Source organism: Sminthopsis crassicaudata, chromosome 1, assembly GCF_048593235.1.
Source record: "Sminthopsis crassicaudata isolate SCR6 chromosome 1, ASM4859323v1, whole genome shotgun sequence".
NCBI lineage: Eukaryota > Metazoa > Chordata > Mammalia > Dasyuromorphia > Dasyuridae > Sminthopsis > Sminthopsis crassicaudata.
The window spans coordinates 473,143,008-473,161,755 of NC_133617.1; the positions used below are offsets into that span (position 1 = coordinate 473,143,008).

General features: G+C 34.6%; 1 protein-coding gene across 3 annotated transcripts in view; it reads right to left on the reverse strand.

The window, feature by feature from the left end:
• The window catches only part of BAIAP2L1 (BAR/IMD domain containing adaptor protein 2 like 1), a 120,839-nt gene that overhangs the window by 43,083 nt on the left and 59,008 nt on the right, over positions 1 to 18,748 (reverse strand). The gene's annotated exons all lie outside the window — the stretch shown is intronic.

The following is an 18,748-nucleotide window of genomic DNA, read 5'->3' on the forward strand; positions in this document are numbered from 1 at the left end:
GTTTCCTTATCCCTACCTTTAACATAAAATTCAAAGTTTAAAAATAGGCTGGAAAAATGATCAAACAAGGAAAAAAAAAAAAAAAAAGAACCTGACCATAAAAAGCCATTATAGTGGCAAGGAAGACCAAAATATAAATTGAAAACAGCTACAAGCAAGACCTCAAAGAAAAATGCTAATTGGAAACATGCTCAACAACAACAAAAAATCCTGGAGGAAAAAACACCTTAAAAACATTTAATCTTACATGAATAGATGCTAAGTGAAATGAACAGAACCAGGGGATTATTGTACATGGCAACAAGATAATACAAAGATCAATTCTGATGGGCGTAGCTCTTTCCAACAATGAGATGATTGAGGTCAGTTCCAATGATCTTATGAAGAAAGCCATCTACACCCAGAGAGAGGACTGTGGGAACTGAGTGTGGAACACAACACAGCATTTTTACTCTTTGTTGTTGTTTGCTTGCATTTTGTTTTCCTTTTCATCTGATTTTTCTTGTGCATAATCCTTGTATAAACATTCAAACATATATTGGATTTAACATGTAGAGTAAGCCAAATGGAAAAGAAGATCCATAAATTCATTGAAGAAAAAAAACAAACAAAACTAAAAAAATTAAGAAAGCAAAAATTGGTCTAAATGGAAAAAAAAGTACAAAAGCTCACTGAAGAAAATTAGAATTGGACATGAGGAAACTAATGACTACAGAAGAAAAAGAAACAATAGAGTTTTCATTGGAAAAACAATTGACCTGAAAAATATATTGAAGAGAAATAATTTAGGAATCACTGGACTACCTGAAAGTCATGATAAAAAGAACCTAGATATCATATTTCAAGAAACTATAAAGGAAAACTGTCCCACTGTTTTAGACACAGAGGGTAAAGTAGAAATTGAAAGAATACACTGATTAACTCCTAAAATTATGATCCTAAAGGAAAACTCCTAGAAACATTATAACCAAATTCCAGAGCTTCCAAGAAGAAAATATTACCAAGAATAACCTATGCAGTGTAATATTTGGAGTTTGGAGGGTAGGAGGAGAGAATGGATATTTAACAAAACAGAAGAAGCATTCCTGAAAAGATCAAAGCTTAATAGAAAATTTGACAATGAAACACAAGACTCAAGAAAAACATGAAAAAATAAATATGAAAGAGAATTTTCATCAGGAATTCAATAAAATTAAACTGCTTATATTCCTATGTGAGATGATGATATACATAACTTCTAAGAATTTTATCATTAGTAAGGCATTTAGAAGGGATTTATAGAGAGGGCTTGAGTAAGCATTAATTATGTTGGGATGATCTAAAAAAAATGAAGTGAGAAAGAGATGAATTGGGATTAAGTAAAAAGGAGAAGCAGAATGGGGAAAAATTTCTCACTTAAAGAAGTGATAAGGGAAGAGTTTTTATAGTGGAGAAGAAAATGGGGTGATGAGCAATATTTTGATCTCATTCCCATTGGAACTGGTTAAAAGAGGGAACAATATGCATGCACACTCAGTTGGACATAGAAATCTAACCCAAAAGGAGAAGAGATTAAGGGGTTAAGAGATATGGTAGGGGAGGTAACAAAAAAGAGAAGGTGGATTAATAGAGGAAGTCATCAGAAGGAAAACAGATTTTTTTGAAGGGAGGGAGAGAGACACAGAGACAGAGGATAAAGAGGGAAGGAAATATTAATCATATCTGTGAATGTGAATGGGATGAGTTCACTCAAAAAATGAAAGCAGATAACAGAATGAAGTAGAAATTAGAATCCAACAATTTTTATCCTGAGTCACCAAGAAAACAAGTTCAAGAGAGCTGAAATAACCTCACCCATGATAGCCCAAGGAATTTGGAACCAAACTTGGATCCTTTTGGTTCTAGTCCCAGTACCCTTTCCTCAACTCCAAGTTACCTCCTTATATACTAACTTCACATGGGGAAGTATATAGAATGCCAGGAGGATTGACAAATACTGTGGGCCCAAAAGAACTTTCCTTAATCTCTCAGTAAACTTTCATTTTTGGAACTGTAGATCTGGCAGTGGTACAGAGTGGTCCTTTACAGAGATGAAACCACAGGTCTAGATCAGCATCACTTCTCACCTTCCCATCCCCTCTTCCAATATTAGATTCATGTTAAATATCCTTTGGATAGGGATGTATACCTTAAGCAATTTTTGAGCACCTAGCTCTTTTAAACAGATAAATGTTGCTATTCAAATGGCAGAAAAGCCAAACTTTAGGGCAATTAGGACCTTGCACAAGCAGAAATATGTATGGGTGTGAGGGTAGGGGTGGCGGGAAGACATAGGAGACCACATTTCCCAGTTCTAATTCCCTAGCCTCTTAATTTGAAGAGATTGTGACAACTGTGATGTTCTAAAGTTTCTTCTTAGTTTTCCACATTAGGGATATTCAGAAATTCAGAATAGATTTGCTCTAAAATTTGATCCTAAAACATTCAAGAGCATTAAGGAGCTCCTGAGCTTCCTAAACTTATTTTTTTTGAGTTGCCATATTCTTCAGAAACATTGGACCCAGGAGTATGCAAGAGGCTCTGAATGCCACAAGGACAAACTTTCCCCAGAGCTGACAAAGAGCAATTATCACATCCTTTTTCCTCTACAACTTGGGTTTTATTAAGAATAAACATATTACTAGATATTATAAGAATGTGCTCTGACAAATTTTACTCATTTATGAAAAAGAAAATTAAATGAAAAATTAATAGATGGGATTTATAAAAATAACTAATGCAGAGTAATTTATTTCAAAATATAAACAAAAAATTCAATTAAATCCACAAGAAATAAACACATAAGTTTATGATTATAAATGTTGGATGATTATTGTGAATTTACTATACTTTAAGATTGGAAAATATTTTATTAGCTATATTATCTCATTTTATTTTCATAACATCCTATAAGGAAAATGTTAATGATCCCTGTTTTATAGATGAGGAACCTGAGGACAATGGAAGTTATGGCACTCTATCCATTATGCCACCTGGATGCTTCAAGGAGAAAAAAGGAGAGGAATTGATAAATGATAAAGTTGGGGGGGGGGAGAACCAGTATTCTAAGCCACACTTGCTTTAATTAGAATTCTCCTAGCATCCTATGTATCATGCAAGTCTATATTTACTTATTTGTAGGTAGATCTATCTTACATTAGAATGTAAGACTCTGAAGTCACAATCTGCATTTATTTTATTTCTCTATCCTTAGTCCCTAGGCATAATGCTTTGAATATATACCAGTCATTCATCAAATAAGCATCTACATATATCTCTAAATGTTCATTAATGTGCTTGAACTTTTTTTTAAGTGGCAAACTTTGTTGTCTATTCTATTAATAATGTACGTGTAAGAAGGCAAAATTTATATATAAAAAACAAAAGTTTAAAAGTAAATATTAAATGCAGCAAAGGAGTAACATCAAATATTTTCACACCTTATGAATGCTAGACTGATAGTTGGTAGTGGAGCACCTGGGAGCAGAGCAGGTAAAGTAGGTTTTCTGATCTTACCAGGATTTAAATAGTTGTACTGCCAGACAAACTAGCCCTGTTGATGTTCTTCATAATTTTACATCTGGAACAAGTTTCTTCCTTACCTTTGTCTCTTAGAATCCTTAGCTTCCTTCAGAGTTAAACTATAGAGTTAACTTCTATACCAAACCAGTTGGTACAGTGAATAAAGTATTGGATATGGAGACAGGATGACCTGAATTTAAATCTTACCCCAAACATTAACCAGTGGCCCTAAGCAAGTCACTTAGCCTCAATTTTGCCTTAGTTTTCTCATCTATAAAGAGATGATGATACTAATAGCATTTCATAGAGTTATTGTGAAGGATAAAATGACATTTATAAAGTGTTTTGTAAACTTAAAAGTACACTTACACACATTCCTCCTCCTCTTTCTCTCCATTATTATCCCCCTCAGCTGCTAGTGGTTGCCTCCAAATTTTGGTTGTTATGCAGTCATTTCAGTCATATCTGACTCTGTGTAATCCCATTTGTAGTTTTCTTGGCAAAGATCCTGAAGTGGTTAGCCATTTCCTTTTCTAGCTCATTTTACAAACGAGGAAAAAGAGGCAAACAGGGTTAAGTAACTTTTCCAGGGTCCCATAACTAGTGTTGGATTTGAACTCAGGCACTCCAGCTACTAGCTGCTTTTCATATTCATATGTTTTTACATGTTAATTCTCCCATAGAATGTAAACTTCTTGAAGGCAGGGACTTTAATTTTTGTCTTTGAATCCCCAACAACTTCCTTGGCACAAAGTATGGTCTTAATAAGAGCTTGTTGGCTGATTGAATTAAATATACTAATAAATAAATAAAAATAAAAGAACAAAACCAAAAAGCCACAAAACACCTTAATAATTGTTGACAGAAACTACTGAACACACAAGTGAAAAATCTTGCCCCAAATGAGTGATCAAATAAGTTATATCAAAACAAACCAAAAAAACCCCACTCCTCTTCTGGTTTCAAAACCTCCATTTTTCCAACACATCTTCATCTAGCTAAGAAATCAGTACTCCTAAATTACTTCCATTCAGTTTGGCCAATTCCTAGTTCTCTCAATTATTATCTCCTTTAGAAAACCTTTTATTAGCCGCCCCCCCCCTTTACTTTTTTTATACCTACAGGGACTCTCAGCATGCTGAATTAAATAGGATTAGGTGGTTTCTAGGCTCTTTGGGACTGTCTTTTTGTGGTTTTATAACTGGTTAATTTTCTGCAAGAATTTCACTTTATTTTTAACTTGGAGAGAATCTTTGCCTATTTGCTCATTTCCTCTTTTGGGGGTAGCAACAACTTGTTCAAACAGATTAGACTGAAGGTATTTTATCTATATACAGTATTATTTTCTCATTCCCCCTCTTTCTCCAATTTGGTGCTGGCTTTGCCTTTTATATTTTACTCATTGACAGTTTGACTGCATAGACAGGTGATACTCTTTTATTTCCCTTGTGAATCATCCTTCCATTCAGTTGTATCTTTATGTCTTCTTGTTTCATCTACAGCTAGTACACCAATCTTGACGTGGGATAACTTATATTAACTTGCTAGTCACTGAATAAGGACCTTGCACTTAGATTAGTAAGAGTTAAATTAATGTTTAAAGGTGGTCTAAAAAACTGATTCTTAAGCACCTTCTTCCTTACTTTCCACCATTATCCACCACAAAAATCCTGTTACAAACCTCATTGTGGTATGGAGGTGGCCCTGGATTCTTGAAAGTTATGTCAGTGGAGAACAAGCTCTGATGGTTTCTACCGAATTGGAAGGATTTTGACCACAATCCAGTAACACTGTTTTCTATCCAAGGACTAGTCTAGGGACAGAGAAGCTCATGAATAGGTAGGCCCATAGTTAACAGATTCTTAGGTCAGAGTAACCTGACCTAATAATAAAATAAAAAAATAAAACAAAACGCTTCTTGGTCCTGTCTTTTTGCTTGGGAGGCAGTACACTGTACCAGAAAGAGGAATTGATTTCTAATTCTAGCCTTTTTGCTTATTACTTGTATGTATTTAGGCAAATCATTTTATCATCCTAGGCTCTGATTTCTTCATCTATAATGAGCATATTGGACTGAAAGTTCTCTAAGATTCCTTGTAGCTTTAAACCTATGGTCCTATGATTCTAAAATTCTAGGCCAGTTTTCTCAGCAAATCATAGGAGTGAGTTTCTCTGAGAAATATTTTTTTTTACAAACAGAACACAATTATTCTATCACTGATTATTGATATCTTTTCCCCATTTTAAAAGGAAAATATTTAAGAAGATGATTATTCATAGAACATAGCATTCATTGATATACCATCAGATCTGGTAAACAAGAATTATCTACGGACCAAACTCTACAATCTTATTATGGATTCTAATCCAGCAATGGTTCTTTACAATGTTTCTTCAGAGCCTAAGAAAGTGTTCCTTTCTTATGTGAACAGTTTGGGTGCTGAAAGAAGAAAAAGAACTTTTGTGTAAGGAAAAAAGGATGCAATCAGCTTGTGAAGAACCACAGTTTCTCAGATAAAATGTGAAGGAGAGACAACACAGACTGTTGAAATGAGCAGAAAGAGCCCCTCAGATAAATGTACTGAAAGGACTGGACTTATTTGAAGGAAGAGAAATGACAGAGGTAATGATGGCTGCAGGGCATTTTGTTTCATCAGGTCATTTACATGTAATTGTGTTTTAAAGTTTTAAATTTTATAACTCATAAAACTATAGGTCAAATAATTGTGCAGGTTGTAGAAAGATTCAATAAGAACTCAACTTCATTGTAGAAATGTGGACTTTATGAGTTTAATATTATAAGGTGAAAATAAGTTTCTGACTTTGGGAGACTGATTTGAGGCACAGTGAGTAAACAGTGTTTTAAAAAATAAAAGGCAAGCCAACAGGGGAGATAGTAAGCTGATAAGAAGGCTTTAGCTGCTATGCTGGGAGCCTACTATTAGGAAAGGTAGTATTTCTTTTCTGATTGGGTAGGGAAAAAAAGGCATGGAAGCTTGTTTGAAAGCCTATAGGAAGCTAGCTCAATTCTGGTGCTCTTTAAAGTTGTTTGACCTCATGAATCCTTCACAGTTTGAGAGACAGGAAACCTCTTAGGAGGTTTCTAGTGTTCTGTACTAAGGGAGAGAAAGAATGCTATAGACTTTGTATATATGTGCTATATAGGGTTTGCATCTGCAAAGATGAGGCTGAGAGCTTATTGGCTAAGAACTAATTTGACAAAGCAAAAAGTAGAATCTGTGTAGAGGACAAGAAGAGGAAGAGCTAGCAGAAAATAAGTTTCATGTGGTGTCTAGGCTTTCTTTCATGTGACATCCTTTCAAATTACTGAAGAGAATTTTATTCTCTATTTTTCTATCACTTTTCCTCCTTACAAACAAAAAACAAATTATAACTTTTCTCCAGGTTAAACATTACTAGTTCTTTTTAAAACCAATTTTCATATGGCACAATCCATCAAATGCACTTTTACTTAGATTTCTGGTAAAATTCTAGAATATATGGGCCATTCACTATGAGCCAGTCAGCAAGATTTGAAAGATAATTGGTCTTAACAGATTAATTTTTGTTTTTAAAAAAAAAAAATTAGTATTAGTCATTGGGATAGAGAAGCATCGCCACTAAGGACATATACAAGGAGATGTTTACTTCCAATAGTTTTATTTGATGATAATGGAAATTCTAATAATTGTAATAAAAGAGGAAATTAGAGGGATTAATAATGGAAATGAATTACAAATGTCATTTGCATCAGTATTGAGAAAATCTAGCTGTTTCAGCTAAAAAAGGTAATAGAATAACTTAATTCTGCAAAAGTACAATACAGAAACATTAATGCAAAAATATTTTGCATTATTAATGTCAATTTATGAAGCATTTATTAAATATCCACTGTGTTAGGTACTGTGATAGGACTGGGGATGCAAATACTCTAAAAATAGTCTAGAAATCCAGAACCAAACCACATCATCTGTCCAAAGGTTAGTAGACCTAGGCCCTAATCTCAAATCCAAAATCTGGAAGTAGTAAAATGAAAACAACAAAAATCCCACCAAGCTATTACCAACGCAGGGATGCTTAAGACAAACCTAGAAAAGAGAATAATTCCAAAACATATATAAACTCATAGGAAAACTGAGTCAGGCACAAATTCAACTAGAATTCTTGGAAAAGATGAATAATAATTAAGAAGTTTAAAATATTTTAAAAAATGAAATGTAAAAGCTATGACATCATAATAAGAAATACTGAAAACAAAACACAACTCGGGATGAGGGTAAAATTGAAATGAAAAGAATTCAAAATGACAACTCCTAGTGGGGGGGGGGGGGGACGACGACAAACTGTTCCCTTTACTGAAGCCGTGTTCCTTTTTGGAGTCTCAGCCCCTCCTAGGGAAGGCATATCCCCCCAGATAAGTTATCTTTTGGGGATGCCAGAGCCTTTGATTCAATAAGAAATCCTGGTCAAAAAGCACTTCTTTGAAGTGTTGTTAATTCCAATAGGAGATCTGGGCCAGATACTGAGATAAGCACCTAGGCCTGGAAACTTTGGCTTTCTGAAATCTGAAGCCTCAAGACCCCCTTTAAAGGGCAATTTTCCTAATAAAACTTTGCAGAAGGCCTGCAGCAGCTTGCTCTACTGCAAGGACCCTCTGCCCGCTGAGAAGGCATTCTCTTCTCAATGTCACCTTCATTTCCCTAACAGGACTTTGCCACTAACAAAGTCAGTCTCTTAGCAAAACTGGCTTCCTATCCAACAATACACTTTCATTTTTGTCAATTAATAATTCGGGGTTTCATGAATTCTTTCATGAAAGCCTGTGCTGACCAAAAGGGCATTTTAACAACTCTCTGACTCCCATTAACCTCATCACTAGGAACATTACAGTCAAAATTTAGAGTTTATAGATCAAAGAAAAAAAATATTGCTTAACAACCTCTACTATGAAGGAGCAGAGAGTTTGGAATAAGAAGAGTGAATTTTGCAAAATCACCAAGAACAAACATGGCTCCACAGAAGAAATATGAGAAGATATCCTGATTCTATTCTTTTGCACTGTGTAACATTGTATAAGTTTTTATTTTTTTTGACATATTAGTTCTACCACTTTTTCTTTCTCTTCTCCCTTAAAAATGCAAAAAAAAAAAATTGATATTATCAGTAAAAAAAAAAAATTTTTTTTTTCAGATCTTCAATCACATGTCCCTTTGTTCTAGGGAAGATACAAAACATGTCAATGTGTAGGGAAGATAATAAAAGGGTTGCTACTTCATCTGAATAATGGCTTTATTTAATTAATCCTACATAAGCCAACTTGATGTGTTCATTTACCTGAACTACTAACAGGAAGCACTTAATATTTTCTTTAAGGAATTATTGTTGATAAGATAAAAACAAAACATGGCATGAATACACAAGTTCTTTTAATAAACCAAACAGACCTTTAGTGGAGATATCATTTAAACAAAAATGGAACATTGTTATGCTTCTAGAATAAATAGAAGGATTCAGACCCTAGATAAGCCTGCAGTTTCTTTTATGCCTTGTTAATTGATTCCAGAAGCAAATTAATATGCTTCACTCTTGAGTAGCAACTTAACTTATTTCTAGATAATCTACCCACTGTGCTACAAATGCCAACAAATTAACCAATAAGAAAAAAGAATAAATTTTCTAAATTTGATTCGGATGTATTATTCTTATTTTTAAATCTCAATGAAAAATGTTCATTTACACAAAGGTTTGTTCAAGTGTATTAATTATGTATATCAAAGAAACACTAACAATTTGAATCTATATACAAAGATTGCTTTTTCAGTTAAGAAAATTAAATAAAAACCTCACCATTAAAAGATCAAGATTTTGCTAAAGGCTCATTTTCCCAAGCAATGCAAATTAACATTAAAAATTAATCTTGTTTTTAAGCAACTGGTAAATTAAGGGGCAAGTACAACCATTTAATGTTATCAACAACAAAAACTCTAAACAGGTGTACTGTAAATAATAAATGAAGATGACAAAGCTTATCTTTTTCATTTCACAGCAGTAACAAACTTTAGGAGACCTGTAGAGATGTTGGTTAAGACTAAGAAATAAAATTTAAAAAATGAAAATAGTGCCTCTTCAAATACAAAAAAGCAGCTTTCAGTCTAAATACTAATCAAACAAAGAAAGCATTATGAGACAAAAGTAGATGTCAATGAGAATGAAACAATTCTAAAAAACAAAACGAAACAAAAAACCAAAACCCAAGAGTTTTAAGGACCCTTCAGATTATAGATTTAGATCTAGATAGGATCCTCTATGTCTCCTCCCTCAATTAGATGAGGCACCAAGAGTTGCCCAGTTACAGAAATTAGTAGACACTAGAATTTGAACCCAAGTCCCTTGTTATACGATGTTGCATGTATCAGCTCACGCATTCCTATATCATAAACCATATCATAATTATTGACAGATCTCTTGTCTAAGTTTAAAGAGATTCCACAATCTTATTGGTTTATTTCATTATCAAACAAATCTTATTCAACATCATCCTTCAGTTTCCTCCTTCCCTCCTATAGACTATAAAAGGTATCATAGAGGATCTTAAAAGTTTTTTTGGGGGAGGTGGGGTGGGTGGATCTCTGAACCCTTGCAAGATATCATGGGGTTTATTTACTAGCTAGATTGCTTTCTTCAGGACCATGTCTTAAACCAAAACCATTGAGATTCTCATATATTGGCCACTAAAAGGTCACAGGCCAGCCTCCTTTGTTTTTTGTTTGGGTACTAATTGACTCAGATTGAATGAAAACAGCATAAATTTGTGCTTAGTCCAGAAACCCTGAGGGTCTTCCCCTGTTAGATTTATTTATTTAGATTTTTTTTTAGATTAAGTGAAAGAGGAGATTCTTTGCCTCAATTGCTCCTAACCTAAATCACAGAGTGTATAGCCTTGGATTAAACTGAGACCTGAAGACCTTACCTTACAAAGGCCACTTGCCTTCCCAGGAGAGAAGGAAAAACAACAAGCATAAAAATGAACATTTTTTTTTTTTAAATACAAAAGAATAGGAAGCATTTCTATACACATGACTATAAAGGAGAAAGTTTCTCTTTTCAAGCTACACAGTAAATTTGTCATTATTTGGAACAGTACCTTATACAGAAAACATAGATTTAAACCAGGGGCAACTAGGTGGTAAAGTAGATAAGAGTGCCTGCCAGGTGTGGAGTCAGGAAAACCTGAGTTCAAATATAGCCTCAGACATTCCTAGCTGTGTGATTCTAGCTAAATCACTTCATCCTGTTTGCCTCAGTTTCCTCATTTGTAAATTGAGCTATAGAAGGAAATGACAGTCCACGCTAGGATCTTTGCTAAGGAAACCCCAAATGGGGTCATAAGAAGCTAGACAAGACTGAAATAACTAAACAATGGACACCTAATTATGTAGCACAGAGGTAATTTGTCAGAATCAGGCTTCAAACACAGGTTTCCTGACCTCCCAAATCTGGTACTTGTTTTATCACATCATGTCATTGTCACTGGTGTGTGGGACAGCAGTGACCACAAAAATAATCAGAGACTTTCAAAGAAAAGCAAAAAGGGGTTTATTATGATCTTGAGAGAAAGGGCAACTCCCATCTTACAAGATGTTTGTCAAGCACAAACTGCAAAACACAAGATTATATTGACCAGAAGTGTCCCTAAACCACACCTTTTCTCCCATTGTCTGGGAGTCCAGGCTTTCATTCTAAACAGAAATAAGTTGAAGCTATATCCTTATGAGAGGTCTTCACTCAGTTTATCCCATACACTGGTATGAAAGAACATTTTCCCTTCAAATCATACTCTGTTCGTTCTTCCTCTATTTCTCCCCCTGCTTCCCAAAAAATAGTCCCGAAAGGAATCTCTGACAATTTGGGAGTAGAGAATATTATGTTCTCGGAGTTACAACTTACATAACAAGCCTAACTTTTCTTAGAAAATCAACATCACAAGTGGTGTTATTTTATGGATGAACTAGAATTATTTTGTTGTTATTGTGTAGTTATTACAATTGTGTCTGACTGTGACTCAATTTGAGGTTTTCTTGACTAAGATACTAAAGTGGTTTACCATTTCCTATACTAGTTCATTTTATTCCTAAGAAAACCAAGGTAAACAGGGTTAAGTGACTTGCCAAGGGTCACATAAATATCTGAGGCCAGATTTGAATTGATGAGCTTCTTGATTCCAGTCCAGCATTCTATACATAATCTTGCCACCTAATTACCTGTAAAATTATTAGTACAGTAACATATTTGTATGAAATTACTAATTAAATAGATTGACTTAAGAATCTAACCAATAGGGGCAGCTAGGTGGCACAGTGGATAGAGAGAGCACCAGCCCTGAAGTCAGAAGGACCTGAGTTCAAATTTGGTCTCAGACACTTTAACACTTCCTAGCTCTGTGACTCCAGCAAGTCACTTAACCCCAATTGCCAGGGGTGGGGGGTGGGAAGAATCTAACCAATATTCATAACATTAGTTTTAGGAAAAAAATGTATTCAAATTTCCATATGACAGAGTTAATAACAAACTTTTGGAACTGAACCCATTCATATTGGAACTGAACCCATTCATAAATTGGGAGCTGATCATATTTTTAAAATTAAACAAAGAAAACCATTAAGAAAAAGAGTGAATTGCTAAGTCTTAAGCAATGATATTGTGTTATTCATAGCATGGAAAAAATTTTGTATTCCTTAACTAATAATAGTAGACAAGGTGCTGCTTCCCAGAAGTTTGAAATCCACTGAAGAATGCTGCCAATTAAAACATTGGCTGTGTCTAGAATTCTTCTGATCACTCATCTTTTCCTTCATAACTCAGGTTAATTAAAAGTTAGGTGGTACAGAGGATAGAGTGCTGGGTCTGGAGTCAAAAAGATATCTTCCTGAGTTCAAATATGGCTCAGACACTTATTAGCTATGGCACTCTTGGCAAGGCACTGCCAAGTTGGTATGTACAAACATACCAATAGGTATCTATACATTTATTTATCTACATATGCTAGCTACTGCTATTAATTATTACCATCTTCACAAGTTTCTGTGTCTAGGAAAAAAAGACCCAATGGTCAAACACCTTGATAATGAGTCTTTCTCTTCACCTTTTTAAACAAAGGTTAAAAAAAAAGAAAAATCAGTTCAGCAAAACCAGTTGGTGGATTGGACCCAGGTAAGATCATGTGCAACATTTCACAACTAAAAGACTCCTCTTTAATCTTTCCATTAAAAAAGGAGGGAAGTACATTTGATAGAGTTTTCCTTACAACACCTTGTGAGGTAAGTAGTATAAACTATATCCATTTCACAGATAAGGAAACAGACTCAGACTGCTTAAGTAATTTTCCAAAAACCCTACTCTTAGTATCTGAAGTTAAGTCTTGAACCTAGGATTTCTATCCCAATTCCAATTCTCTTTCTAATAAAAAAAACTAGCCATTGTTAGCAGCTTATGTGCAAGGTACTGTGCTATTTATTTTATACTAAACCCATTTGATCCTTTTAATTTTTTCCCCCAAATACATGTTTTCCTCCTCCCTTGCTCCTCCCCCTTCCCAAGTCAGCAAGCTGATATATTTTAACCACACGGAATTCTTCTAAACATATTTCCGTATTTGTCATGCCACGTATACACACACACACACACCAAAAGAGGGAAAAAACCCCAAGAGAAACGTTAAAAACAAAAACCAAGTAAGCAAACAACAACAAAAACATAAAAACATTATACTTTGATCCACAATCAGTCTCCAATAGTTCTTTCTCTGGATGTTGCTGACACTTTCCATTACAAATCTATTGGAATTGCCTTGAATCGTTGCATTGCTGAAGAGTCAAGTCTATCACACTTGATAATTACATAATCTTGTGTTACTGTGATTCTCTTGGTTCTGCTCATTTCACTTAGCATCAGTTCCTAGAAGTCTCTCTAGACATTTTAAAAATCAGCCTGCTTGTCATTTCTTATAGTACAATAATATTCCATTGGCCATCTCTAGTCATCCTGATCTATATCTGGTCACTGGACCCATGTAGCTCTGGAGAGGAAAGTGGGGCAGGTGACCCTGCTCAGTCCTCCCTCACTTAAATCCAATTCACTTACATGTCATGGCATCCCCTCCCTGATGTGATAAGTGGTTTTCAATAATGAAAGACAAAAAATAGTATTCCTATTCCACAGCCATTCCCCAACTGATGGGCATCCACTCAGTTTCCAATTTCTTTCCACTACAAAACTGGCTGCTACAAACATTTTTGTACATGTGAGTCCTTTCCCTTCTTTTATGATCTCTTTGGGATATAGACCCAATATTGACACTGCTGGACCATTTGATCCTTTTAACAAATTCTGGGAGGTAGGAGCCATTGTTATTTTTAATTGACAGATGGAAGAACTGAGGATTTGCTTAAGGTTTCACACACCTAGTAAAGTCTGAGATGGCATTTGAATTCAGGTCTTCCTTCTTCTACATCCAATACTCTATCCAATTTATTACCTAGCTACTTTCTTCAAAGAATTATACCCCAAGATCAGAATATTACCAAGCAAACTGAAAATTATGGCAGCACTCAGGTTAGATGAGCCATTACCTAAAATATGGGGCTTTGATGGAAGCCCCTTACCTAGTCATTTGAGACTGATATTTTAATAAGGAATGTTTATAGTTCCTTTATAGAAAGAAAATTAACAGAAAGCTTCAAGGCTCCATCTACACACAGGATCTCAACTTACCTCCTAAAGTTGTTTAACTTCTGAATAATGCATGTATTTTGCAGACTTTTGACCTTATTTGTTTTTTTGAAAGGGCCATATGGGTTAAGTGCACATGATACCATAAGATACATTTCTAAAGATTCTGATACTTAGGTGCTGAGAGTGACCTAATTCTATTCTATTTGTTTAGTTTACATCAGAAGAATGCAAAAATAATGGACTTTAAATATTATCTATTCCAACCCTTTTATGTTACAAAAGAAGTTGAATTCCTAAAACATTAAGTATTTGCCCAAAGTTGCTCAGGTAGTTTAGTGAATGAGTCTGGATTCAAACACAGACCTTGGTATCTCCAGAGGTCAGATCCTTCACTTTATTGCCTCCCATTCTGTTATCTCAAGATTAGTCTGAAATGATCATATATTTATGGCAATTCCTTCAATTTAACTGCATTAAAGAAAATACCATTGAAAATTTAAATAGTCTGTCAGATATGTAGCTATTATAATTATCTAAATACATACAGATTAAAAAAAAAACAATTACATTTTAAAGGAAGTACTTTTTACAACACATGCAATTAACAATGACTTTATGGCAACTGAAATATTTATCTACTTGGATTCAAATAAACTAATTTACAGATGTTATTTTGTAACTATGGCTACAGCAGCTTAACAATCGTCAGACAAAAGAGGCTTTCTTTTTTAAAAGTACCTTCATGTTCACATGACAGGATTGAAAAGTGTATGTGTGTTGTCTGTCATGAATGACTGTTAAAATTATAAAATATAATTGGCTTCATAGGGTAACAAAATTCTAAGTTACTAAGAAAAAAAAGCAAGAAACAAAAACCTATCAAGAATATCTCTGTGTGCTAACTACCTGGCCAGGATATGTATTACAGTCAAGATTTTTATGGATAAATTAATAGAATATGGAAAGGGTCTAGCTCTTAAACATAGTAGCTAGATATACTTATAAGTGGCAGGATATTTGCTTTAACTTGCACCTAGTGATTACTATTTTGTTTCTGAACTATTTCTAAAATATCAGTCAGTTTTCGGGGAGGGAGGAGAAAGAGGAAAAAAAAAAAGGGAAAAAGTCCTTTTTATTCTATGTATATTCTCATAATTTTGAGATGCCATTTTTTTTTTCTTTTGCATTTCTCCCTCACTGAGAAACAAACCAAAACATGTTAAATTCACAGCTGAATCATTTATAGGCAATTTTCAATTTAAAAACACTAGGTATAGAAGGTAGACATGTAGATGAAGAACACATTGGTTCAAACTTTACTTAGACACTAATTAAAGATCTGGGATTTTGGGCAAGTCAAAATTTCTCTGTACATCAGTTTTTTCATCTGTAAAATAGGGTTGAACTTGATCTCTGAGATCCCTTCTAACATTAGATCTATGATCTTCTAATTCAATATTTATAAAAGTCAGTACTATATTGTCAGCCAACCTTCGTTTATTGAGAGTTTACTACGTGCCAAGCATTTTTATTAGGTACTAAAAATACAAAAGAAAAAACAAAAACAAAACCAACTCTTACTCTCAATGAGCTTACATATCAACGGGTGAAACAATGTATAAATGACAAAATACATATAGAATTAGACAGAAAAGAAGAGAAAGCAACTCCCTCCATTTTTAGAATCATTACCAACATTTTTATTAGTGATTTAAGAGATGTCCAAGAGTCAAGAATGAGCTGAAGCCAGCTTAGAGGATTCAATCTAAATCTACCTTTTTGAGTCTGAAGTCACCATTATCTGCCCCTTAGTTTCTCTGACTTCCTTCAAGATTCAGCTCAAAGCCAACCTTCTGCAGAAGTCTTTTCTCTATTCTCCTATCTGCTGCATGATGGACAGCCAGCCAGTGCAAAGTCGTGAAGATGGAATGTTACATATAAAAAACCAGAAAGCAAACCAGTGTATCTGGCTTGGGAATTTGTGATGAGGAATGAGATGTGAAAAAACTGGAAATGTAGAAAGAGACCAAATTGCAAAGACTTTTAAATATCAAATAGGAGTTTATAAGATCCTCCAGGCAACAGGGAGCCATGGAATTTGTTGGGGGTGGTGATGACATGATCAGACGTGCATTAGGTGAATTACTTTGCCAGCTATGTTGGTATATTGAAGATACATTGAAGAGATCTGAGGCAGGAGAATCAAATAGAAGGTTATTGCTGTAGTCCAGTTAAGGCTGAGAGTGATTAAGGCTTAGACTATGGTTAAGGATGGCACTGAGGTTGTGAACCCTCAACAGCAAGAGAAAGTTAGGAAGAGAGCAGAGTTTGGGATTTCCCTCAAAACCAATTCTCAGCTGGAGGAAAGTAAGGGAGGAGATATAGTTGTTTTTGTTATTTTAAAAATGGGTTTGGTGGACTGAATGCATACCCTGTTTCTATGACCTTTCCCAACTCCTTATGGCCAGACTAGTTGAAGTACAGTTAACTGGTATTGATTTCTGGGCAGAATCCTACTTGAAAAGCACCAAGACTTAGCTGTGGATATTCATTGCCAGACCACTATACAGGCCTGGGCAAGTCAATTTTGAGCAGGAGATTGGGGCACTCCAGCAGGTCTGGGCAAATAGGTGCTCTGGCAATGATGTGAGGAGGGATAATGGCTGCTGCTCTATTATGGAGGCAGAAGGTGATGAGATTATTACCTGTAAGGAGCTTTAGAAGCTTTTTAATATTTAGGATAGGTAAGATGAGTAGTGCTCAGATTGTTAGCTAGGTGCTGTAAATAAATCTGTGTTGGAAAATCTGGATCAAGAACAGGATACTTCTGTCCCACCAAATTTTCGGACATACTTAAAACTGTTGGTTGGTCTTTCATGTTCAAAGTCATTTAGGTTTTTATGTACAGATTTAAGTGACACTTGGAATTAGGGTGAGGGCTAAGGTTTCCTCAAAATTCAAAATGTTTAAACTTAAAAAAAAATTTTTTTTTATTATAGCTTCTTATTTACAAGATATATGCATGGGTAATTTTTCAGCATTGACAATTGCAAAACCTTCTGTTCCAACTTTTCCCCCTTCTCCCCACTCCCTCCCCCAGATGGCAGGTAGACCCATACATGTTAAAAATGTTAAAGTATATGTTAAATACAATATATGTATACATATCCATACAGTTGTTTTGCTGGACAGAAGAATTGGATTTTGAAATAGTGCACAATTAACCTGAGAAGGAAATAAAAAATGCAGGCAGACAAAAATAGAGGGATTGAAAATGCTATGTAGTGGTTCAACTCATTTCCCAGTCAAACTGTTTAAACTGTGAAACAATCAAGGGAGAAAATGGAAGGTTCTCATTCTTTTTAGATTGGTATTCTGGTGAAGTCTAGGGGCTTCTCAGTTCAATGTTTTTTTAAACGCATAAACAAAACACATTAGATTACTGAGAAAAATGAATTTTATTGGAATAGAGTTACCAAGTTATTCCCCCCCCCCATACACACACACACAGAGTTCATGGACCTCAGGTTAAGAATCCCTACCTTATAATAACCCTGCTCAGATGAAGCTGAATGGTATCTTTACTTGGAAAAGTGTTCAGTATAATTTTATTAGTTCCCTCTTCTTCCCCTCTCCCCAAAAAACTTTTCTAGCTGCCCTTTTTGTATGGTCTTCTCCCACTGAATGTATGTATGTATGTATGTATGTATGTTCTTGAAGGCAAAGACTTTCTTTTTTGTATTTTTATCCCCAGCATTTAGAACAATGTCTAGCACAAAGTAAATGTTTAAAAAATGCCTTTTCTTGGGGAGAGATTGTTTGAGGCAATACAATGGTTGGAGACTAAAGGAATTTTTAATAATAAAGAAATCAGAATAGAAGGAATAATTTGATGGTGCAGAAATCAGGAAGATAATAAGTTATCTACTGAATTGAGAGGACAGCTTTGGAAAGAAGACTATTACATTGTAGTAAGTAATTGTAAAGAATGTAAAAAGACGATAGATTAGAGCTAGAATGTTCATGTAGTCTAACATAACATTTTTTTGGATGAGGAAACTAAGGCACAGAAAATTAAGTGATTTGTTCAAGCTAAATAAGTAATAGAACTGGGATTTGAACTCAGGTTATCTTACTCCAAATCCTACACACTTCTTTCTTATTGCATTACAAACTGTTTTAGCTGGGATGTACTTAGCAATCCATTTTCTTCAAGACCCAGCAGTTCCCAAGGAAACCAAAGACAAAACTAAAATCCAATATAAACCAAAATATTCATTTCAGGACAACAGTAGCAAAAACTTTGAAACAAATGTCTATTGATTATGGAATGGTCGGAAAATTATGGAATATGAATAAAATAGGCTACTTTATGCAGTAGGAAATGACAAATAGGAGGAATTTAGTGAAACTTAGGAAAACATGTATCAATTGATACAGGGCAAAATAAGTAGAATCATAATGACTATGTGAACAA